The following is a 25,009-nucleotide window of genomic DNA, read 5'->3' on the forward strand; positions in this document are numbered from 1 at the left end:
AGGTGGGCTTCTTTCAGCAGGGGCTACTTGCTGGGGTCAGTTTGCCCTTCAAATTTCCTGAACTAAATCTGGGCTGTGCCCTTCTTGTAAATTTTAGCTCATTTTTTTTTTTTTAAAGAGAGATTATTTTTGTTTTAATCCTCACCTGAGGATATGCTTTTTGATTTTTAAAATTTTATTTATTTATTTATTGTAGAGAGAGAGGAGAGAAGAGAGAGAGAGAAACATCAATGAGAAAGTAAAACATCGATCGGTTTCCTCCTGTATGCACCCAGACCAGGGATCGAACCCACAATCTCAATATGTGCCCTGACTGGGAATCAAACCAGAAACATTTGGGACTTGGGACGACACTCCAACCGACTGAGCCACCCTGCCAGGGCTCAGCCGAATAGTATTACTACTCTGAGGATCCTCTGATGCTGTCATATGTAATTGTGGTCTTTCTCAGCAGTGGCCTGTGTTCATCATCAAGCTGTCCTGTATTTGCCCTTGAGGATAAAAATGTTCACCACCACATGACATTTTCCAAGTCTTTTGTTCAAAAAGCAGATAAAGTGACACATTTCTCTTGATTGGGGATAACTTAACATTTACTGTCTGGATCATTGTACCTTGATTCAATGCACCCTGATATTCAGTCTTGTCCTAAGTTAACCAAACCACTGGAGGAACAACAATAGAGAGCGGGCCTCTCCTTTTTTATTTCTTACATTCATCGTCAAGCCCTAGCTGAGATGCCAGTGCCCAAACCCCTTACAAAACAAACAACAGCAAGAGAAATGTCAAGATGTCTATGTTAATGAAGCAGCCACTGTGGCCCTCTCAGCCACCTACCTCTACTTGAAGGGCAGGTGCTGTTCCCCATGGCCAGGGAAGAGCGACCCCTGGTGTCGGAGTGCACCATCTGCACAGGCTTTGCTTGGGCATCAGCTCTGACCTCAGCCTACAGAGCTTCAAATGAAAACTAGGATAGAAACCAGAGCCAGAAGAAAAAGTGGAGGAAATATAAAAGCGGTTCGCAGATTAGCTGAGATGTTCCTGGATTCATAACATTCATCTAGAGGCCATGTTCTGTCATGAGAAGAACAGAGGCTTGATGACACAGGACCTGATTCTGCTGGCTGTGAGGGCCGTTACCTAGGTGACCGACCTCAGGCAAGGAAGCTGCTTGCACTCTGAGCATCAGTTTCCTCAGCTTTAAAATGGGGATATAATTCTTACCTCACAGGATTGTTTGGGGAATACAATTAGCACTGTATATGAAAGCATCTATTATACTGTCTAGTACAAGCTAAGTGCTCAATAAGCAGTGTTTGAGCCTGAAATTTACCTAGGGAAACGTTAAAAAAGAAACTTTCCTTTACCGTCCAACAGATACTGAGCTAGCAAATTAGCATTATATTTCATTCCTTTGGTGTGTATATTTGATTTAAATCATCAAAAGCTAGGCTGCCAAAGAAAATATGCCATTTAATCATCTTAGAGTTCATTTCATCTTAACATAACAGAAGGTTTCATACTAAAAATGTAGCAGGCATTATCCTACTGTTTCCACTGGGACCAAATGTGCACCAATGAAAAGTTATAAGAAGGCAGATTCGGATTCAACATTAAAAGGACCAACTGGGGCCTGGGCTGCTGTGCTGCACAACTCCAAGGGACACAATTCATCTACACGACAAGGCAGACCACAGCTCTGGGCTGTGCAGGGCCCAGCTGCATTGCAGTCCCAGAGCCCCAGCTGGAGTCCCTATGTCTTGGGCTGGCTCATGGAAAACGAAGTTCCCTATGACAGAATCTGTTTGATTTAAGGCAACATGACAATAAGTCAAGGATGTAGAAGAAATGGTTCCTACTTGGATAAGAGTCTGACTAGACCTTTTCAGTCTTTTTGTTTGTTTGTTTGTTTTTTTGTTAATCCTCACCCAAACAGGGCCTGGGCCGGGGAGGAGCCCGCAACCAAGCTACATGGCCTTGACTGAATCAAACCTTGACTTAAATGTGCAACTTTTCATTGGTGCACATTTTGTCCCTTTGGTCCGCAGGCTGACACTCTATCCATTAGTCAAACCGGCTGGAGGGACTTTTTCATTCTTAATTGGTTTATGAAACATTTCTGGAAAATCCATTGGACTTCAGATGCAGGCCTCAGTCCAGGAATAAAATAAAATTAATAAGACACCATCTCTGCCACCAGGAAAGACAGCAGTCCACTCAGGAAGTTGTGCTCCCCACAGTAATATAGCATCCTGACATGGTAACAGCTGTCCCCTTCAGTGGAAGCTAAAATTGCATAGCTGTGCCCTCAGCTTTTAAGATTAAGGCTTTCCTTTTTTTCCCTAGAAATATAAACCTGTTCTTTTCTTCTACACATTTGATGTCCCTGGTTGTGGACACACAGTTGTAACTAAATTAATCTAATTTAAATTCTCAAATTTATTGATTTTAAGAAAAGGTCGCTGCAGTTATGAAAGAGAAGCTGAAGAAAGTCTGATTTCAGTGACAAGGATCCTTTGATCTTAGAATAAGCGGTTAAGAGAAAAAAATCTAAAACTTGTTGTACATAGTATAGATTAGCAATTTTGAACTGGTGTGCCGCAAAAGTTTTTAGAACATGCAATACCTGACTAGTCAGGGACACTGACCTCGTTTCCTTTAGATTGTCAAGTAAAACAATGACAACAGTCACCCGGCCAGCGTGGCTCAATGGTTGAGCATCAACCTATGAACCAGGAGGTCACGGTTCAATTCCTGGTCAGGACACATGCCCAGGTTGCAGGTTCAATCCCTAGTGTGTGGCGTGCAGGAGGCAGCTGATCAATGATTCTCTCTCATCATTGATGTTTCTCTCTCTCCCTCTGCCTTCCTCTCTGAAATCAATAAAAATATATATTTTTAATGACAAGAGCCAGCACAATAGCTGTGAATGAATCAAACCCATACCGTTGGGTTTTTTCTGTCAGATCGGCAAAAAATATATTTTTGTGTGTGTCACAGAATTTTAGTAATTAGTTTATGTGTGCCATGAGTTGAAAAATGTTGAAAATTACTTGTGTAGATAAATAATGTCTTCTGTGAAGGATACCAAAATGTTATTTTTTAAAAGTAATGAGGTATTCTGGGTAAGCCTGGTAGTCATAAAATACCACAAATAAACTTGGAGTGCTCACATTATCTGTGACAGTATCATACAGGTCAAGAGGATTTTGAGGATTCTTTGGAGGAGGCACAAGTAATGAATGATTTCCACGTTCGTACAGTCCAGTAAGCACACGGACATAATACATATGCTTTTTCCCATTTGCATCTGGTCTGGAGTAAGTATCATTGGCAGAATAATTGGCATTGACAGCAAAGTAGGTTCCCTTTCCATATGCCACAGCTGTGAAAAGAAAAACAACATTTTTAAGAATTTCAATTTGTCGGGAGAATCGAAGATGGCGGCGTAGGTAAACACAGGAGACCGCCACCGTAAACAACCACTTCAAAAATACAACTAAAAGTCGGAACGGACATCAACCAGAACCACAGGAAGGCTGGCTGGGGAGAGACTCTTCAACTAGAAGCAAAAACAACAGCAGTCCGACGCACAGAGGAGGCGCAGTGTGGAAAATTTAAGGTACGGTGGTGCGGTGGTGAGGTGGTGCGCGCGCAAAGCGGGCTGGTGGCTGAGGGCGCGGTTGTCGTTTTCACTCAGGAGTGAGTCTCAGACTCTGGGCTACAGATCCGGGCGAGTCTCTAGGGACCCAGACTCAAACGGGAGAAGCGGGACTGTCTGGCTACGGCCCCTCCGAGGTTTGCAGCGATTGCTGGGACAGAGAGGCAGAGCCCTTGGGGAAGGACTGAGATCGGCCATAGCTGCTCCCTCCCCCCGCCCTGTTGAGCCCGCCCCGCCCAAGCCCTGCACACAGACATTTGCCGACCGCCTCAAGCAAGGGCAGGACTAGCGCCTCCCCAGAATCCTACAGCCAGTCGGTCTGCTGGTCAAATCCCTCTAGTGTTAACTACAACAATTAAGGCTTGGCTAGAACAAGACTGCGCACAGAGACCACAAGGGGGTGCACCAAGAAAGCATAAAAGATGCGGAGACAAAAAAACATGACAGAAATGGAGGATATGGAGCTAAGAATCGCAATTTTGAGGGCTTGCCATAAATTTGTGCAGAGCCTCACGAAAACTAATGAGACCCTCGATGCTACGATAAAGAAATTAGAAAGTAAGCATACACGGACTGAAATAAAGAATATTATACCCAATAGCAGACCAGATGAGCACAAGAATCAAACCAAAGATTCGACAAGAAACACCCAATTGGAAAAGCAAAATGAAAAAAGAATCCGAAAGTGTGAAGATAGTGTAAGGAGCCTCTGGGACAGCTTTAAGCGGTCTAATATCAGAATTATTGGAGTGCCAGAAGATGAGAGACAGCAAGATATTGAAAACCTATTTCAAGAAATAATGGCAGAAAACTTCCCCCATCTGGAGAAAGAAATGAACTTACAGGTCCAAGAAGCGCAGAGAACCCCAAACAAAAGGAATCCAAAGAGGACCACACCAAGACACATCATCATTAAAATGCCAAGAGCAAAAGACAAAGAGAAAATCTTAAAAGCAGCAAGAGAAAGAGGCTCAATTACCTACAAGGGAATACCCATACGACTGTCAGCTGATTTCTCAACAGAAACTTTGCAGGCCAGAAGGGAATGGCAAGAAATATTCAAAGTGCTGAATACCAAGAACCTACAACCAAGATTACTTTATCCAGCAAAGCTATCATTCAGAATTGAAGGTCAGATAAAGAGATTCACAGATAAGGAAAAGCTAAAGGAGTTCATCACCGACAAACCAGTATTATATGAAATGCTGAAAGGTATCCTTTAAGAAGAGGAGGAAGAAGAAAAAGATAAAGATACAAATTATGAACAACAAATATGCATCTATCAACAAATGAATCTAAGAATCAAGTGAATAAATAACCTGATGTACAGAATGAACTGGTGATTATAATAGAATCAGGGACATAGAAAGGGAATAGACTGACTATTCTTGGGGGGAAAAGGGGTGTGGGAGATGCGGGAAGTGACTGGACAAAAATCATGCACCTATGGATGAACACAGTGGGTGGGGAGTGAGGGTGGAGGGTGGGGTGGGAGCTGGAAGGAGGGGAGTTATGGGGGGAAAAAAGAGGAACAAATGTAATAATCTGAACAATAAAGATTTAAAAAAAAAGAATTTCAATTTGTCTATAATTTGATGTATTGACTCAATATGTCAAATAATTTTAATATAATGTTCAATTATTTCTAAAGCCTCCTTAAAAATAATGTGTGTGTGTGTGTGTGTGTGTGTGTGTGTGTGTAATTTCAAAATATCATTCCTCCACCTCAAAGGGCCAGTCAGTCCCTTTGGGAGGAAATATAGAGTCTGACCTGAAACTTTGGCTGCACCCTGACCATGAGCCATGAGGGAACACAATGCAATCTGCAGGACCCCTGAGCAAGCTTGGCTTCTCATGGCTGACACCTCCTTTGGAGCAGCCATGTGACTTACTTCCTTACCATTTTTTCCTGCATAACTGCGGTTAAAGCCATGTTGATTGACATGTGGCAAGGAGTCAGCATCTGTCCCGTGGAAGAGCAGCTTCTCATTTTGTGTATGGCCATTCTTGTCATCCATGGTTTTTTTCTTTGTCTGGTAGTGCTGCCAGAGACTTCGATTCTGGATTCTCTCAATCTGCAAATCAATAAGGAAAAATATTCTGTCAGTGCCAATAGCCCGTGGCAAGATACATCAAATGAAACATGATCACTATTATTATTTAAAAAATATTTTTATTGATTTCAGAGAGAAAGGGATAGGAAGAGTGAGAGAGAAACATCAATGATGAGAGGGAATCATTGATCAGCTTGCCTCCTGCATGACCCTACTGGGGACTGAGCCTGCAACCCAGGCATGTGCCCTTACCAGAATATAACCTGGGCAGGCTCACACTCCATTCACTTAACCAAACCAGCCAGGGCACTATTTTTTCTTTTACTATTAATCCTCACCCAAGGATATATTTAGAGAGATGAAGGGGAAAGAGATAGAGATGGAGATAGAGACAGAGATAGAGAGAGGCAATGATGTGAGAAACATCGATCTATTGCCTCCCATATGTGGCCAAACAAGACTCAAAACCACAACTTAGGTATATGCCCTGGCCAGGAATCAAACCCAAAAACTTTTGGTGTTCCAGATGGCACTCCAACCAACTGAGCCACCACTGTCCAGGGCATGATCACTACTATTTATAAGTAAAAATTACTATAAACAGCAAATCCAATGCCAGGTGCCAGCTAACTGCATTCAGAAACATTTTTACATCCAGTGCTTCACAAATCGGGCCTTGGGGGAAAAGTTACTTTAATTTTTAACATCTTTTATGCACCACATGCAGCAAGCAATATTTAGGATCGTGGACAACCAAGGCAGCTCAACTCCTGCTTCTTACTTTCACTGTAATTACTGCTCCTGTTGCAGTCTATCCCTCTTTGTCCCTTTGCCTCTATCCTCTTCAGTCCTTTTTTTAAAAAATATATTTTATTGATTTTTTACAGAGAGGAAGGGAGAGGAATAGAGAGTTAGAAACATCGATGAGAGAGAAACATTGATCAGCTGCCTCCTGCACATCTCCCACTGGGGATGTGCCCACAACCCAGGTACATGCCCTTGACCCGAATAGAACCCGGACCCTTCAGTCCACAGGCCGACGCTCTATCCACTGAGCCAAACCGGTTTCGGCCTCTTCAGTCCTTTTAAGATATTGGTTTACCTAGCCAAATTCTAACCACGGGAGAAGCACTAGAGCGTCTAGGCAAGAAGGAAATTAGTTAATGAAACTCATCCAATTGAAAGAGTGAATGATGAATCCTGGAGGCAGGGAATCTGGCTGTAGACCAAAGTGGCCATGCTTTTTCTTTTCTAATTTATTTTTCAATTACATTTTACATTCAATACCATTCTCTATTAGTTTACTGTGTACAACAAAGTAGTTAAAAAATTATGTACTTTACAGAGTGGTCCCCCTGCTGCGTCAAGTACCCACCTAGTCCTATACCCATTTATCTCAATATTATGGACTATATTCCCTACACTGTAATCTACACTTCTATGGCCATTCTGCAACTAGCAGTTTTTACTTCTTAATCCCTTCATCTTTGTCACCATGTCCCCCAATACCCTCCCTTCTAACAGCTATCAGTCTGTCCTCTTTATCTATGAGTCTATTTCTATTTTGTTTATTTATTTTATTCATTAGATCCTACATGTAAGTGAAATTATATGGCAATTGTCTTTCTCTGACTTATTTCACTTAGCATAATCCTCTCTATTTCCATTCATGCTGGCATAAAAGGTAGGATTTTCTTCTTTTTTACAGCCCAAAGTAGTATTCCAATGTGTAAATGCACTGCCACTTTCTTATCCACTAGTCTACTGATGAGCACTTGGGCTGCTTCAAAATTTTGGCTATTGTAAATACTGCTGCAATGGCCAAAACCGGTTTGGCTCAGTGGATAGAGCGTCGGCCTGCGGACTGAAAGGTCCCATTCATGCTGGCATAAAAGGTAGGATTTTCTTCTTTTTTACAGCCCAAAGTAGTATTCCAATGTGTAAATGATCGATGTTTCTAACTCTCTATCTCTCTCCCTCCCTCTCTGTAAAAAATCAATAAAATATATAAATACTGCTGCAATGAATATAGGGGTGCATATATATTCTTTCAAACTAGTGTTTCTACTTTCTTTAGAGATAGTCCCAGAAGTGGAATCACTAGGTCATAAGGCAATTCATTTTTAATTTTTTGAGGAACCTCCACATTAATCTTCATAATGGCTACACCAATCTGCATTTCACAGTGGCCATGCTCTGACCATCCTCTTTGGACAGTGGTTCCAGGGCTGTGGTGAAAACTCCTTGGGTCCTGGATTGCAGATCAGCTTCAAAACTTCCCTAACCAAGGAGAAACCAAGATGGCGGCATAGGTAAACACCGGAAATTGCTGCCTCGCACAACCACTTCAAAACTACAACTAAAAGACAAAACGGACATCATCCAGAACCACAGGAAGGCTGGCTGAGTGGAAATTCTACAACTAGAAGGAAAGAGAAAAGCACACTGAGACTCAGAGGCAGTGCGGAAGTAAAGTGCAGAGGTACGGATGCATGTGCTCAGAAAGGGCTGGCAACTGAGGACGCGGTTGTCTTTTTTAATCGGGAGGGAGTCTCAAGTTCCCGACTGCTCTGAACTCCAGTTCCGGGCGAGACTCTGGGGACCCAGACTCATACGGGGAGAAACTGGACTGTCTGGCATCAGTTGTAATTTGAGGGAGGCTTTCTCTCAGAGGTGCTTGCAGTGATTACCAGGACACTGAGACCCGGGACCTCTTAGGGCACTGCTGAGAATCAGCCCTAGCTGTTTACTCCAATCTATTGATTCCCTGAGACCCCATATCACCCAAGCTGTGTGCAGAGGCTCTTGCATATGAATGCCCTGGCCCTTTGCAATCTAAAATTACCTAACAAATTGCACCTAGGTCAGAGAACCAGAATATCCAAAAGAAGGCCCATACCCCACAGCAGCTTGCATTGCTTCACAGCTGGGCCTCATCTGGGGACCTCCAAACCCCAAAAAAAGAAGAGGAATCTGCATATCTCTCCGTAGCTCCCGCTAGGTGTCCTCAGGCAGAGGCTAAATTAGCACCTCCTTAGACCCAAGAGCCAGTGTACCCAGTGGTCAGAGTGGACCATCCAGATTACAACTCCTCAGATCCATAAGGGACACAATCAGGGGGCAGACTCAGTGAGCACCAAAGCCCCACTGAAGCAAGTATTGCCCCAGAAGGGTGTCTCCAGCACAGAAGTTCTCCCACCATAGACACAGCTGATTCTCACAGCCAATTGGCCTGGAGGTCAATTCCTCCCAATGATACCAACAACAACCAAGACTTTACTACAACAAGACTGTGCACACAGCCCACAAAGTGGTGCACCAAGAGTGTCCACCTCAGGTAATTGGGAAGGCTGAGCCTTATAGGACAACTAGCACAAAAAGCCACTCTATCAACACAGGGAAATAGCCAAAATGCAGAGACAAAGAAACAGGTCACAAATGACAGAAATAGAGGAAAGAAAACTACTGGGTATAGAGCTCAAAACCACGGTTATAAGGTTTTTAAAGAATTTTCTAGTAACCACTGGTAAATTTAGTGAGACCCTTGAGGATATGAAAAAGGACCAACTAGAAATTAAGCATACACTGACTGAAATAATAATATACAGAGATCCAACAGCAGACTAGAGGATCACAAGAATCAAGTCAAAGATTTGAAATATGAAGAAGCAAAAAGCACCCAACTGGAAAAGCAAAAAGAAAAAAGAATCCAGACCACAGCTGTGAACAGCACCCACCAGAGGAGCTGCTGCCAACTGAGGAGCAGCTGCTAAGGCAACCGCCCGAGGAGCAACCACAGGCCACGGAGCCACTGCTACCCTGGGAGCAGCCACGGAACGACTCAACATCTAGATATGTCAGTGAGATCAAACATGGGTAGACAAAGAAACCCCCTAAGGAAAGAAAAGGAGGACTCGCCGGAAAAGCAGCTAAGTGATACAGAGGCATTCAACATGACAGAAAAAGAATTCAGAATAAGGGTCTTAGAGTGCATAAACCAGATGGAGGGAAAAAATCAACAACTTATGCAAGAAGCAAGAAGAAACAGATGAAAAATCAGTAACTTATGTATGACTCAAGAAGAAATGAAGAGCAATATAGCTGCAATAAAAAACACCATTGAAAGTATCAGCAGTAGACTAGGAGAAGCGGAGGACCGAATTAGTGAATTAGAAGACAAGGAAGCAAAACACAACCAAACTGTACTGCAATTGGAGAAAAAAATTAAAAGATAGGAGGAGAGTCTAAGGGAGCATTGGGACAACATGAAACAAAACAACATACGAATAATAGGGGTGCCAGAACAACAGAAAGAGGAACAAGGATTAGAAAACCTTTTCAAAGAAATAATATCAGAAAACTTCCCTGAGGTGGGGAAGAAAAAAGTCAGACAAGCACAGAGAGTCCCAAACAAGGTGAACCCGAAAAGACCCACAACAAGACACATCATAATTACCATGGCAAATGTTCAGGACAAAGAGAGAATCTTACAGGCTGCAAGAGAGAGACAGAAAGTTACATACAAGGGATCTCCCATTAGATTATCAAATGATTTCTCAACAGAAACATATTAGGCCAGAAAAGAATGGGCGGAAATTTACAAAGTGATGCAAAGCAAACGACTGAATCCAAGAATACTCTATCCAGCAAGGCTATCATTCAAAATTAAAGGGGAAATAAGAAGCTTCACAGACAAATAAAGGCTAAGAGAGTTTATCACCACCAAGCCAGCAATGCAAGAAATGCTAAAAGAACTGGTGTAAAAAGAAGAATTAAAAAGCTCAGAAAGAAAACAGCCACACAAAAAAAGAAATGGCTACAAACAAGTAGCTTTCAATAATAACTTTAAACGTAAACGGACTAAATGCTCCAACCAAAAGACATCGAGTGGCTGAATGGATAAAAAAAACATGACCCATACATTTGCTGTCTACAAGAGACCCACCTAATTAGAAGGGACTCACACAGACTGAAAGTGAAGGGATGGAAAAATATCTTTCAGGCAAATGGAAAGGAAAAGAAACCTGGGGTAGCAATACTTATATCGGACAAAATAGACCTCAAAGTGAAGGCCATAACAAGAGATAAGGAAGGCCACTTCATAATACTAAAGGGATCAATACAACAAGAAGATATAACCCTGGTAAACATATATGCACCCAATGCAGGAGCACCCAAATACATAAAAAAACTCCTAGAAGATATCAAAGGAGAGATCGACAACAATACAGTCATAGTAGGGGACTTTAATACACCACTGACATCACTGGATAAATCCTTTAGACAAAAAATCAACAAAGAAAAAGCAATCCTAAATGACTCACTAGATCAGATGGACTTAATTGACATCTTCAGAACACTTTACCCCAAAGCCGTGGAATATACATTCTTCTCAAGTGCTCATGGGACATCTTCAAAAATAGACCACATAATGGGTCACAAAGTCTCCCCAAATTCAAGAAGATTGAAATCATACCAAGCATCTTCTCAGACCACGAAGGCATAATGTTAGAAATAAACTACAATAAAAACAACCCAAAATACTCAAACACTTGGAAGCTGAATAGCATGTTATTAAATATTGATTGGGTTACCAATGAGATCAAAGAAGAAATTAAAAACATCCTGGACACTAATGACAATGAAAACACAACAATCCAAAACCTATGAGACGCAATAAAAGCAGTCCTGAGAGGGAAGTTTATAGCTCTACAGGCCTATCTCAAAAAACAAGAAAAAATGGTAGTAAATCATCTAACTCTACATCTCAAAGAATTAGAAAGAGAGCAACAAGAAAACCCCAGAGTGAGCAGAAGGAAGGAGATAATAAAGATTAGAGCAGAAATAAATGAAATAGAGACTAAAAAAACAATACAGAAAATCAATGAAACCAAGAGCTGGTTCTTTGAAAGGATAAACAAGATTGACAAACCTCTAGCCAGGCTCACCAAGAAGCAAAGAGAGAGGACCCAAATGAACAAAATCAGAAAAGATTGAGGCGAAATAACACAGACCCCACAAAAATACAAATGATTGTTAAAAAATACTATGGACAACTCTACTCTAACAAACTAGACAACCTGGAGGAAATGGACAAATTCCTAGAAAAATACAACATTCCAAAACTCAATCAGGAAGAATCTAAAAATCTCAATAGGCCAATAACTATGGAAGAAACTGAAGCAGTCATCAAAAAGCTTCCAGCAAACAAAAGCCCAAGACCAGACAGCTTCACAGGGGAGTTTTACCAAACATTCAAGGAAGAACTAAAACCTATCCTCCTCAGACTACTACAAAAAATTCAAGAGGAAGGAACACTTCCAAGCTCATTCTATGAAGCCAGCATCACCCTAATACCAAAACCAGGTAAAGACAACACAATGAAAGAGAATTACAGGCCAATATCCCTCATGAACATAGATGCCAAAATCCTCAACAAAATCTTAGCAAATCGGATCCAGCAGTACATCAGAAAGATCATACACCATGACCAAGTAGGATTTATCCCAGAAATACAAGGATGGTACAACTTCTGTAAATCAATAAGCGTGATACATCACATAAACAAATTGAAAGAAAAAAACCACATAGTCATATCTATTGATGCAGAAAAAGCATTCGACAAAATCCAACACCCATTTTTGATAAAAACTCTCAGCAAGGTGGGAGTAGAAGGATCATACCTCAACATAATAAAAGCCATATATGACAAGCCCACAGCCAACATCATACTCAATGGACAAAAACTAACACCATTTCCCCTAAGAACAGGAACAAGACAGGGATGCCCACTCTCACCACTTCTGTTCAACATAGTCCTGGAAGTATTAGCCATTGCAATTAGACAAGAAGAAGAAAAAAAAGGCATCCAAATTGGAAAAGAGGAAGTAAAACTGTCCTCATTTGCAGATGACATGATATTATACATACAAAACCCTAAAGACTCCACCAAAAAACTATTACTTAATACATGAATTTGGCAATGTAGCAGGATACAAAATTAACCCCAAGAAATCTATGGCATTTCTATACATCAATAGTGAACTTTCAGAAAGAGAGACTCAAAAACAATCCCATTTACCATCGCACCAAAAAAATTAAGCTACCTAGGAATAAACTTAACTAAAGAGGTAAAAGACCTCTACTCAGAAAACTACAGGACTTTGAAAAAAGACATAGAGGAAGACATAAACAGATGGAAGAACATAGCGTGTTCAGGGATTGGTAGAATCAACATCATTAAAATGTCCATACTACCCAAAGCAATCTATAAATTCAACGCACTTCCCATTAAAATACCAACAGCATATTTCACAGATCTAGAACGAACTCTCCAAAAATTCATCTGGAATAAAAAAAGACCCCGAATAGCTGCAGCAATCCTGAGAAAGAACAAAGTAGGTGGGATCTCAATACCAGATATCAAGCTGTATTACAAAGCCACTGTTCTCAAAACTGCCTGGTACTGGCACAAGAACAGATATATAGATCAATGGAATAGAATAGAGAGCCCTGAAATCTGCCCGAACCAATATACTCAAATAATATTTGACAAAGGAGGCAAGAACATACAATGGAGTCAAGATAGTCTCTTCAATAAATGGTGTTGGGAAAATTGGACAGATACATGCAAAAAAACGAAACTAGACCACCAACTTACACCATACACAAAAATAAACTCGAAATGGATAAAGGACTTAAATGTACGATGGGAAACCATAATAATTCTAGAAGAATCCAAAGGCAACAAAATCTCAGACACATGCCGAAGCAATTTCTTCACTGATACAGCTCCTAGGGCACTTGATACTAAACAGAAAATGAACAAATGGGACTACATCAAAATAAAAAGCTTCTGCACAGCAAAAGAAACCATCAACAAAACAACAAGAAAGCCCACTGCGTGGGAAAACATATTTGCCAATGTCATATCTGATAAGGGCCTAATCTCCAAAATTTATAGGGAACTCATACAACTTAACAAAAGGAAGATAAACAATCCAATCAAAAAATGGGCAAAGGATCTAAATAGACACCTTTCAAAACAGAACATTCAGAAAGCCAAGAGACATATGAAAACATGCTCAAAGTCACTAATCATCCGAGAGATGCAAATCAAAACAACAATGAGGTACCATCTCATACCTGTCAGAATGGCTATCATCAACAAATCAACAAACGACAAGTGCTGGAGAGGATGTGGAGAAAAAGGAACACTCGTGCACTGCTGGTGGGAATGCAGACTGGTGCAGCCACTATGGAAGACAGTATGGAGCTTCCTCAAAAAACTAAAAATGGAACTCCCATTTGACCCAGTGATCCCACTTCTAGGAATATATCTCAAGAAACCAGAAACACCAATCAGAAAGGATATATGCACCCATATGTTCATAGCAGCACAATTCACCATAGCTAAGACCTGGAAACAGCCTAAGTGCCCATCAGTAGATGAATGGATTAGAAAACCGAGGTACATCTACACGATGGAATACTATGCTGCTGTAAAAAAGAAGGAACTCTTACCATTTGCAGTGGCATGGATGGAACTGGAGAGCATTATGCTATGTGAAATAAGCCAGTCACTGAAGGAAAAACACCACATGATCTCACTCATTCATGGATAATAAAAACCATTATAAACTGATGAACAAAAATAGATACAGAGGCAGAGCTGCCTCAAACAGACTGTCAAACTGCAGCAGGAAGGCCGGGGAGGTTAGGGGGGTAGAAGGGGGGGGCATAAGAGATCAACTGAAAGACTTATATGCATGCATATAAGCATAACCAATGGACATAAGACACTGGGGGGTAGGGGAGGCCAGGGGATTGCCAAGGGTTGGGGGAAAAAGGAGACATATGTAATACCCTTTGTAATACTTTAAGCAATAAAACTAAAAGAAAAAAGAATCCAAAAATATCAATATCGTGTAAGGAGCCTCCACGACAACTTCAAGCGTACCAACATCCGAATTATGGGGGTGCCAGAAGAAGAGAGAAAGCAAGATATTGAAAACCTATTTGAAGAAATAATGACACAAAACTTTCCCTACCTGGTGAAAGAAATACACTTACAAGTCCAGGAAGCGCAGAGAACCCCAAACAAAAGGAATCCAAAATGGACCACACCAAGACACATCATAATTAAAATGCCAAGAGCAAAACACAAAGAGAGAATCTTAAAAGCAGCAAGAGAAAAACAGCTAGTTACCTACAAAGGGGTACCCATACAATTGTCAGTTGATTTCTCAACAGAAACTATGCAGGCCAGAAGGGAGTGGCAAGAAATATTCAAAGTGATGAATAGCAAGAACCTACTTACCCAAGATTACTTTACCCAGCAAAGCTATCATTCAGAATTGAAGGTCAGATAAAGAGCTTCACAGATAAGAAAAAGCTAAAAGAGTTCATCACCACCAAACCAGTATTATATGAAATGCTGAAAGGTATCCTTTAAGAAGAGGAAGAAGAAGAAAAAGATAAAGATCCAAATTATGAACAACAAACACACATCTATCAACAAGTGAATCTAAAAATCAAGTGAATAAAAAATCTGATGAACAGAATAAACTGGTGGATATAATAGAATCAGGGGCATAGAAAGGGAGTGGACTGACAATTCTCGGGGGGGAAAGGGGTGTGGGGAGTGCAGGGAGAGACTGGACAAAAATCGTGAACCTATGGATGAGGACAGTGGGGGGAGGGGGTGTTAGGGCAGAGCATGGCTTGGTAACTGGGTGGAGGGGAGCTATGGGGGGAAAAGAAGAACAACTGTAATAATCTGAACAATAAATATTTATTTTTTTTAAAAAGTGTCAGAGTCAGGATTTCAGCCGATGGTTATAGGGTCTCTGCTCTTAACCCTGCCACTGTGGCACCACGATATTCCCTGGAATGTGAATGCCATGCAGACAGGGAGCTGGCCTGTCTTGCCCCTGCTGTATCTCCAGCCCTGGAAGAGTGCCTTTCCCATAGGAGATACTCCATAAGCATTTGTAAAATGAAAGAATTCCCAGTTGGGAGCCTGTAAGCAGAGACTGCTGTTGGATATGTGCTCATCAAGTACTGGTTGCACAAAGGAGTGTCAGGGGAGAGCGACTCCTCTGAGGTCCCCTAAGGCAGTGATGGCGAACCTATGACACGCGTGTCAGAGGTGACACGCAATCTCATTTTTTTTGGTTGATTTTTCTTTGTTAAATGGCATTTAAATATATAAAATAAATATCAAAAATATAAATCTTTTTTTATACTATGGTTGAAAATATCAAGAAATTTCTATATGTGACATGGCACCAGAGTTAAGTTAGGGTTTTTCAAAATGCTGACACGCCGAGCTCAATGGGTTTGCCATCACTGACCTAGACAGACCATGGACTGTGGTCAGAGAGACCCAGGCTCAAATCCCAGCTCCTGCATCCTTGAGTATAACAACAGGGAGACCACCTGCTGGGAAAGCTCATCATGCAGACTGATGACAGTGTGAATGGTGCAAGCAGACCCTTCCCCTTGTGACTCCTGCAAGACCTGACCCCAGGCTTCATCCCCAGGAAGGCTGCCTCCTCCACCCCCAGCCAGGAATGGATTTCCCAGAGAGAGCCTGGGGCACTGGTAGGGTGTGATCATGCCTCAAATAGGTCACTTTCCAGCTGGTCACTTTTTTCCACTGTTGCTGACCCAGATACATCTGGAAAACTGGCTTGCCTAAGGAGGAGGAGAGGTGGAATGGAGGGCAATGAGGAAAAGGCCTTAACCCTGTTGTACCTCCCACCTCCCAGGGCTCCAGTCTTGTGTGGGGGTACACCAGAGTGGGAGGAGGGGCTGGGCTAATGGCAGAGTCTGAGGGCCTCAGAGGCTGCTGGGGGGCTTGCTTAACATGCAGTTTTGGCCCCACCCCTGAAAGGCCAGGTGCTGGAATCTCCATCGTAAGGAACTCCCCAAACTACTTTGACGCAGGCCTCAGACTGCCCTTTGAGGTGCCCTGGCTGAGGGGTCTACCCCCCAGCACCAACCCTGGCTCAGGGTCTTCCTAAGTTCCTCTTCTCATTCTGTCCCAGTGTTACCTGGTGTCAGAAAATGGGAGTCCTAATGGTGCAGTAAGATGCTTATTTCAGGTTTTCTGCTTAAGTTCTCCCATTTCTAACCCTTATTCCTCACCTGCTGCCCAGTTCTGACTCTTTCCCCGACTTGACTTGACAAAGATTTGCACTGTCTCCTGTTTGGCTGCCCCTCAGCAGTCTCAATTGGTGGACAGAGCTGCAGGGGGCACCTCCCAGCAGCTCTGTTTGGGGAGCACCCCCTCCGTAGAGATGAGGGGCAGGCAGCAAGCCTGGTGCCCGGGAGCAGGGGAGTGTGGGGGGGGGGGGGGAATAAAAAAAACACACAAAAAAACCTTCCCTAATCAATAGGCAGTGGTAGTTCCATAAAGTTGTCAGAATCTTCTTCCATTCTAAAGGACTCTCAGTTCTCATACTGTTACTTGCCATCATCTGGTTTGTTTGTTTTTTCAGTTTTGGGATTCCTATTTTTAATTAAGATATAGTTTGATCTCTAGCTCAAAGTCTCTGCATTATCATGCACTTTGTTTATCTGATTTGTGATTTTAAAATTTATTTTTCTTTTTATCTATAATTTTCTAATCTTTAAACTGCCTACTTCTATTCCAGTTCTATTTACCTTAAATTTTATTTCTTTTACTCATCTTCCAAAAGCCTTAAAATTTTCATCTTAAAGAGTTTTGAAATAATTCTTACTTCTTAGTCTTTTCATTCTTGTTCCTCACCTTTTTTTTTAGTATATGTGCTGCTGAAGCTAGCACCCAACCTTCTCAAATTTGATAATCACACAAAGAAAAGAGTTATTTCAAGTAGTTTTCAAAACAGAAATCTGATTCTATATTCCTAATGAGATAAATTATAAGGTTAAAAAAAAACACTACAAGTAAATCTTAAAACTTTACTTAGTAGGTTTATGTTAGCAGTAGGCTTCTGGCTGTAGTAAACTATTTGTATCAGACCAATCCTCTTGCCAACAACTATTAGAAGGGCTTGAGGGTGAGGGCAAGGGGGAGAGCTTTTTGAAGGCAACAAGGATTTGATGGGCCAAGTTCCAAGATAGAAAGGCAGTGCAGAATGAAAATAGAATAACACCTTCAAAGTGCTTAAAGAAAATAACTGTCACCCAGAACTCTACACCCAGCAAAAATATCCTTCAAAGAATGAAAGTGAAATGAAGACATTTTCAGACAAAAACTTAGACTACCAGAAACATCACAACCAGATCTACACCCGAAAGAAAAGTAAAACCAGAAGGAGAATGATCCCAAGGTGTAGGCATGAAAATGCAAGAAGAATGGAAGGGAAGTGGGCTAAAAGGGTGAATATACAATGACTGCATCAAAAAAAATAAAAAGTTTTATAGGGTTTCAAATATACATAGAATTAAAACACAGGTAAAAGTAGTACAAGAGGCAGGAGGGGACAAGTGGGTTTAAAGTGTTCAAAGTTCATTGCATTGTTTGGGAAATGAGAACTATACTAATTTGCACTAGAGTTTAATACAATAATCTCTAAGTAACCAATAAAAGGATTGTAATAGGATGTATAATGAGCATTCTAATAGGGCATAAAAATGGAATGATAAAAATAACTTAATATAAAATAACATAGGAAAAGAGAGAAAAGGAGCAGAGTAGAAATGATACATAGAAAAAAAGATTAGCCTTAATTGGTTTGGCTCAGTGGAAGATTAATATGGCATATTTAAACCCAAATATATCAGTAAATTCATTAAACAGACTAAGTACTGCAACTGAAAGATAAAGATTGACCCAGCCAGGGGGGCTCAGTGGTTGAGCATCCAACCATGAAGATTGAGGTTTGATCCTGGTAAGGGCACATGCCTGGGCTGCAGGCTTTATCCCCAATAGGGAATGTGCAGGAGGCAGCCAGTCAAGGATTCTCTCTTATCATTGATGTTTCTATTCCTCCCTCCCTCTCCCTTTTTCTCTTTGAAATCATCAAAAACATATTTTTAAAAAGGTAAAGCTGATCCAAATGGATGAATAAAAAACAAAACTCAAGTACGTATATGCTATTATCTTAATTACACAGTTATAGGAAGTTGAAAAGGAAAAGGGTTAGAGATGCCAACAATAACCAAAAGAAGGAGGGAGAAGATGGCTTGCCCTGCTGCCAGACAATTTATGTCCCCATATGTCCCTGTGTCCTTTCACGCTGTTGCCCCAGAGCTGGAGCTCAGAGGGAATGAGCCTAAGTCCGTGCATGGGCCCTTTAAGAAGAATTGCCTGGGATTCCAGCAACCTCCGTGTCACTCAGGCACAATCCCCACTGGTTTTTACAGCCGGATAGCGGTCACGGGGAGTTCTCTTCCTAGCACTGCAAACCCAGGGCTTGGGGCGTGACATTGGACTCCGGTTTAAAAACATACCACATGTGAGTGTCAGACCAGCCCATTCTGTACCTCACCCCTCCTACCGGTGTCAATGTGCTATTTTCTTCTTTTTTTAAAAAAAATATATTTCCTTATTGATTTCAGGAGCAAGGGAGAAGGAGAGATAGAAACATCAATGATGAGAATCCTTGAACGAGCCCGCAACCCAGGCATGTGTCCTTGGCAGGAATGGAACCTGGGACCCCTCAGTCCACAGGCTGACGCTGTATCCACTGAGCTAAGCCAGCTAGGGCAATGTGCTTTCTTCTTTAATTCTCTAGATGTAGGACTTCCATTCAGCCAGATTTCAGGTGGTTCTGAGTGATGGTTGTTCTATTTTTTAGTTGTAATTTTGATGTGGTTGTGGAAAGATGCAAGTGCCAGCATTTTCCTTTGCCACTATCTTGGTTTCTCTCTGGTATATATCTCTTAGGACATTTCAAATCTTTTTTGAATTATTATGTGCTTAACTACATGAGTAAACAGAATGGGGAAGAATACCACAAATGGGGCCAAAAGGCACTGGCACCCTTCAGTTGGCAATAGAAGGATGATGACATAATGGAGGAAATCAGGATTCCAGGCCAGGGCAGTAAATAGCAATGTAGTCTGGCTGCACAGCACAGGGAGGCCAGGCTGAGAACTAGGCCTCTGCAGTCTGAGCGATGCTAAGACTTTGGTGTTCTCCAGTCACTTAACATATAAATGCACTTGTCCCAGGTTCACTCTCTTGGGAGAAGCAGCTGGAGTTCATCAGAGCATCCCCTCACATTGGTGTTTGGGGCATGGCCCCAGTTCTAAAGAGCAGTTGTGGCCATGCAAATAGGAAGTAAAAGAAAATTTGCAGCCGAAACCGGTTTGGCTCAGTGGATAGAGCGTCGGCCTGCGGACTGAAGGGTCCCGGGTTTGATTCCGGTCAAGGGCATGTACCTGGGTTGCGGGCACATCCCCAGTGGGAGATGTGCAGGAGGCGGCTGATCGATGTTTCTCTCTCATCGATGTTTCTAACTCTCTATCTCTCTCCCTTCCACTCTGTAAAAAATCAATAAAATATATTTAAAAAAAAAAAAGAAAATTTGCAAAGAAAGAAAATGTACACTTTATTGGCACACTCATTATTATGGATGAAGAGAGGGAACCCAAAAATCTCTAACTTTGGGGGATCAATTGGGAAAAAAGGAGACATGTAAAATTTTAGACAATAAAAAAAAATCTCTAGCTTTATTCAGTAAGTGCTGGAACCAAGGTCAGAAAAGAGAAGGAAAGGGAAGATAATTACTTAGAGATGATGAGTTAGGTTTTAAGAAATTGATTTAGCACATAGATATTCAAGTGGAGATATTTTTAGTCCACTGGGAATATGTTCTAGAGCTAGAGTCAAAAATCCAGGTTGGTGATATGTTGATTTGAGAGCTATTAACATTAAAATGATAGCTGCATCCATGAAGGGTAAAAACATTCCCTGGTGAAGTGAAGAATCAGAAGACCAAATTATAAAGCCTGTGGATAAAGCTAGGATGAGGGCTTTGGAGGAGAAACAGATACCAGTGACAATGAAAGGAGAATTAATTAATAAAGAAGAAAACATCAAAGTATTATTGCCATAGAAGGCAAGAAAGAACACAAATTTAAAATAGCAATATTAATTTTTAAGAGTAGGAGATGCCAAAATACTAGTAAATGAGATGAACAGTGAAAGTACTAGTGGGTTTACTAAGGAAGCAAACACTGTTGGCCTGTGAACACTGGGGCAAAGGCACATAACCCAACCCTGAGAAGCCTTCGCCAGTCTCTTCTCATATCTTTGGATCTTTATTAGTTTGCTTCACAAAGGAAATATATGTCTTCAGTATTCTAATATCATATTGCAATCTACTGTCTTGTAATAACTGACTCAAAAATCTCAGTCTTAATGTCTCAGTAATTATGGGGAGATGAGTAAAATCTAGAATATAAAATCTAATTACCATGAAATACTCTAATTCTGGGTTAAAAATATGATAGGAAGTAAATATAAATGTATTTATCCAGGAACATGATACTCCTTATTTTCACCATTAAGAAACTCCATGTCATCAGAATGCTTACCTTCTCTATCTTGAACTGTGAGCAGGTCTGATTGAAGGCATCTGCCACTTTGCTGTATTCTGGTTGGCCAGGCTGTAGCTCAACCAGACAGACACGCTGCTGCTTCATATCACTCCAGTGTCCAGGGATCTCAACTGCAAAGTAGACATTTGAGGACACTCTGCACCCGGGAAGGCTCATCTACACAGTCCCCCTCCCTGGTATGCTTCAAAAAACCGAATAGCATGTGTGTTCTTGTTTTACAAACTCCTGATTCAATGTATTCAATACATTTCTTATATTTCTAGGAGAATGTTTTCAAACCATGGAACACAGACCATCACAGAACCAACTGTAATGCTTAAAACACACACACACACACACACACACACACACACACATCAATTCAAAATCTCTGAGGGACAGAACCTGTGTCCCTACATCTTCACAAGTTTTGATCATGTCCAGACTGGACTGCATATTCTGCTCAGTCTCTAATCTGTCATAATTCAATAATTTAACAATTATTTCCATATGATGTTTTAAATAGTCGCTATTGTCTTGTTTACAAATGCATAGATTTTTGCTAGAGCTCCCACCACAAGGCCATCCACATCTGTTCTTTCGTTATTCTTCACACCATCCTTAAGAGTTGAGTGGGTGGGTGGGTTCTGCTATGTGGCAGTTTGTGGTGGCAGCTCCATCTCCTCTTCTGCTAAATGAAATTTTATTCTTGAGTTCTCATTGCCCCAGGCTTGCTCTGGGTGTGAGGAATTCATTCCAACTGATCTCCCAAAAGATGAAGAGAAGGTACTGAAAGGGAAGCCATTTTTACTAGTTTTCAGTGGGGGACTTCTTGGTTGGAAGTCTGTCTCACCTCTATGAGACAAGCATTCCCTTCTCAGAAGCAGATCCAGTCAGAGAATCTGAGGCTGCTTCCTATGCGTGTGTCTAGGAACTTTCTTTTCAGGGCAAAGGAGGCGGTGACTTCTCAGAGATCCTGCAGGCTCCGGGGCCTCTCTGGGTACCAATCACAGAGGCAGAAAGTGCCCACTTTCTGACCAGGCTATCTTCCCCATTTTGTTCTAAATAAAACCTTGGGCCACGTTTCTTTAAAGCCCATGGCTGTCCCTCTCCGGACTGAAGCAGCCATTACCTCCCAGAACTGGCTCTAGGAAGCTTGTGAACTACAAAAAGGCGAGGTTTGGCTATGTTACCACCAAGATGGTCATCCTCAGGATGTTGGGCTCCCCCAGGCTGTATTTTCCCGACCTTAATGTAAACTCCGTAAGTTTTCTATTTTAATGCATAAGAGTTACTTGAATTCTATCGACTTGACTACAATGTTGATAGACGGACAAAATACTGTTAAGCACAAAGTAAGTGTAAAATAGTGGATAACAAATGAGAAAGTTTGACTCACCTTGAGGTTTCGTGATGCGCTGAATTTGTAAACTGTGTCCGTTTGCACCTGTAGCAATGCATGTTTTCACGTCCACTGTGTAGTTCTGATTATTAATTTGGACATCAACTGTTTTTCCCTGTTTTTTTCTGGCCTCCTCCAATTTCATATTGGTTATTTTGTCAAAACTACGATAAGTGTTATTGTCGTCATATTGCCATTCTACAAACTCAGTGATATAATCTGCTCTGGATTCCTGCTCTTTGGCTGATCTTACTGTCTTGATCATCTCCTCAACTGCATTTCTAGCCTGTTCCACATCTCTGCTAATCCCTGAAACCTTAATCAAAGGTTTCTGACGGTCCAATTCCACCAAAATATTCAAGTCCTTCTGCAGCTTATTCAATTCCTGATATTCCTTTTCATCAAAGTCTCTGATACATTCCTCTTCACTGGTGTAAAGACTCTGTTCCTTTTCCATCAGATTCTGTAGGCAGGAGAGGGCGTTTTCTACACATGTTTCATTTTCACCACACACCTGAAAAATTGCTGATTCCGTTTTCTTCGCCAAAACCAAAGGCTTTGGTTTGAGGGGAGGTTTCTTTGAGAAGCCCAAAAATGCTAAAACAGAAACACAAGGAAATGTAACAATTGTTTTGGATTTAAAAAGAAAAAGAATGTTTAGCTATTAGCTATTTCTCCCTTTCTTTCTCCTTTGCTCTGTTCCTCCCTCCCTACCTTCTTTCCTTCTTTTTTCTTTTATAGTTGCTGTGCTGCATATCACATTTGTAGGACTTATTAATCTTATAATTGGAAGTGTGTACATTTTGACCACTTTAAGCCATTTTGCCCACCTACCACCACCCCACCTTTGGCAACCACCAATCTGTTCTCTGTATCTGACTTCAGTTTTTTTTAGATTCCACAGATTAGACTTATTATACACTATTTGTCTTTCTCTGTCTGACATTTCATTTAGCATAATGCCCTCAAGGTCCCTCCATGTTGGTGCAAATGACAGGATTTCCTTTTTTATGACTGAATAATATTCCATCATCTATGCAGGATTAGGCAAAAGTAGGTTTACAGTTGCCCATACGGAAAATCTATACATATAAGAGCCTAAGGGACTGTTACAACCAGATGACCAGCCCGTACCTATGACATGCACTGACCATCAGGGGTCAGTGCACTCCCACAGCCAAGCTGCCATGACCAGCCAAACTCCCGCGGCCCCAATCGCCGGCCAGGCCAAAGGACTCCACCTGTGCATGAATTCCTGCACCTGTCCTCTAGTAATACAACAATTTGTAAGTAGTTATACAAGAATAAACTCATTTTCACATACTCACAACTATAAACCTACTTTTGCCCCACCCTGTATATACCACATCTTTATCCATTTATTTTGCCAATGTTGTTGTTTCCATGTCTTGGCTATCTCAATACTGCTTCAATAAAATATGGGGCAGCAGATATCTTTTAGAGATAATGATTCATTTCCTTCAGATAAATACCCAGAAGTGTAACTACTGGATCATATGTTAGTTATATTTTTAAATTTTTTAGGAACCTCCTACTATTTCCCATAGTGGCTGTACCAGTTTACATTCCCAGTGCACAAGGATTTGGTTTTTTCCACATTTTTGTCAACACTTATTTTTTGTCTTTTCCATAATAGCATTCTAATATGTGTGAAGTGATAGCTCATTACTATTTTCATTTGCATTTCCCTGATGATTAGTGATGCTAAGCACCTTTTCATGTACCTGTTGGCCATTTGTATATCTTCTTTGGAAAAAATATGTCTATTCATATACTCTGTACATTTTTAAATTGGATTGTTCGGGTTTTTTCTATTGAGTTGTATGAGTTCTTTATATATTTTTTATATTAACCCCTAATCAGGTATATGACTTGCAAATATTTTCTCTCAATCAGTAGAAAAATATTGATGGTTTTCTTTGCTCTACAGAAGCTTTTTTTGTTTGATATATTCCCACTTGCTTATTTTTGTTTTTGCTGTGTGTGTTTTCGGTGTCAAATCCAAAAAATTATTATCAAGACTGATGTTAAGAAGCTTGCCCCTTATGTTTTCCTTTAGACATTTTATGGTTTCAGGTCTTACATTCAAGTCTTTAATCTATTTTGAGTGTATTTTTGTGTATGGTGTAAGATAGTGGCCAGTTTCATTCTTTTGCATGGCTGTCCAGTTCTCCCAACACCATTTATTTATTTTAGCACTAGAGGCCCGGTGCACAAATTCATGCACAGGTGGGGTGCCTTGGCCTGATCAGGGCCAATCTGGGCCGGCCTCCATGGGGGAGGGACTGCAGGAGGTTGGCCTTGAGAGCGCACTGACCACCAGGGGGCAGTTCC

At 41.2% G+C, this 25,009-nt stretch overlaps 1 pseudogene; it reads right to left on the minus strand.

Annotated features, from left to right (window-relative positions):
* Positions 1-519: 519 nt before the first annotated feature.
* Positions 520-25,009, minus strand: part of LOC111826835 — a 66,785-nt pseudogene continuing 42,295 nt past the window's right edge.

Source organism: Myotis lucifugus, unplaced genomic scaffold (assembly GCF_000147115.1).
Source record: "Myotis lucifugus unplaced genomic scaffold, Myoluc2.0 scaffold_105, whole genome shotgun sequence".
NCBI lineage: Eukaryota > Metazoa > Chordata > Mammalia > Chiroptera > Vespertilionidae > Myotis > Myotis lucifugus.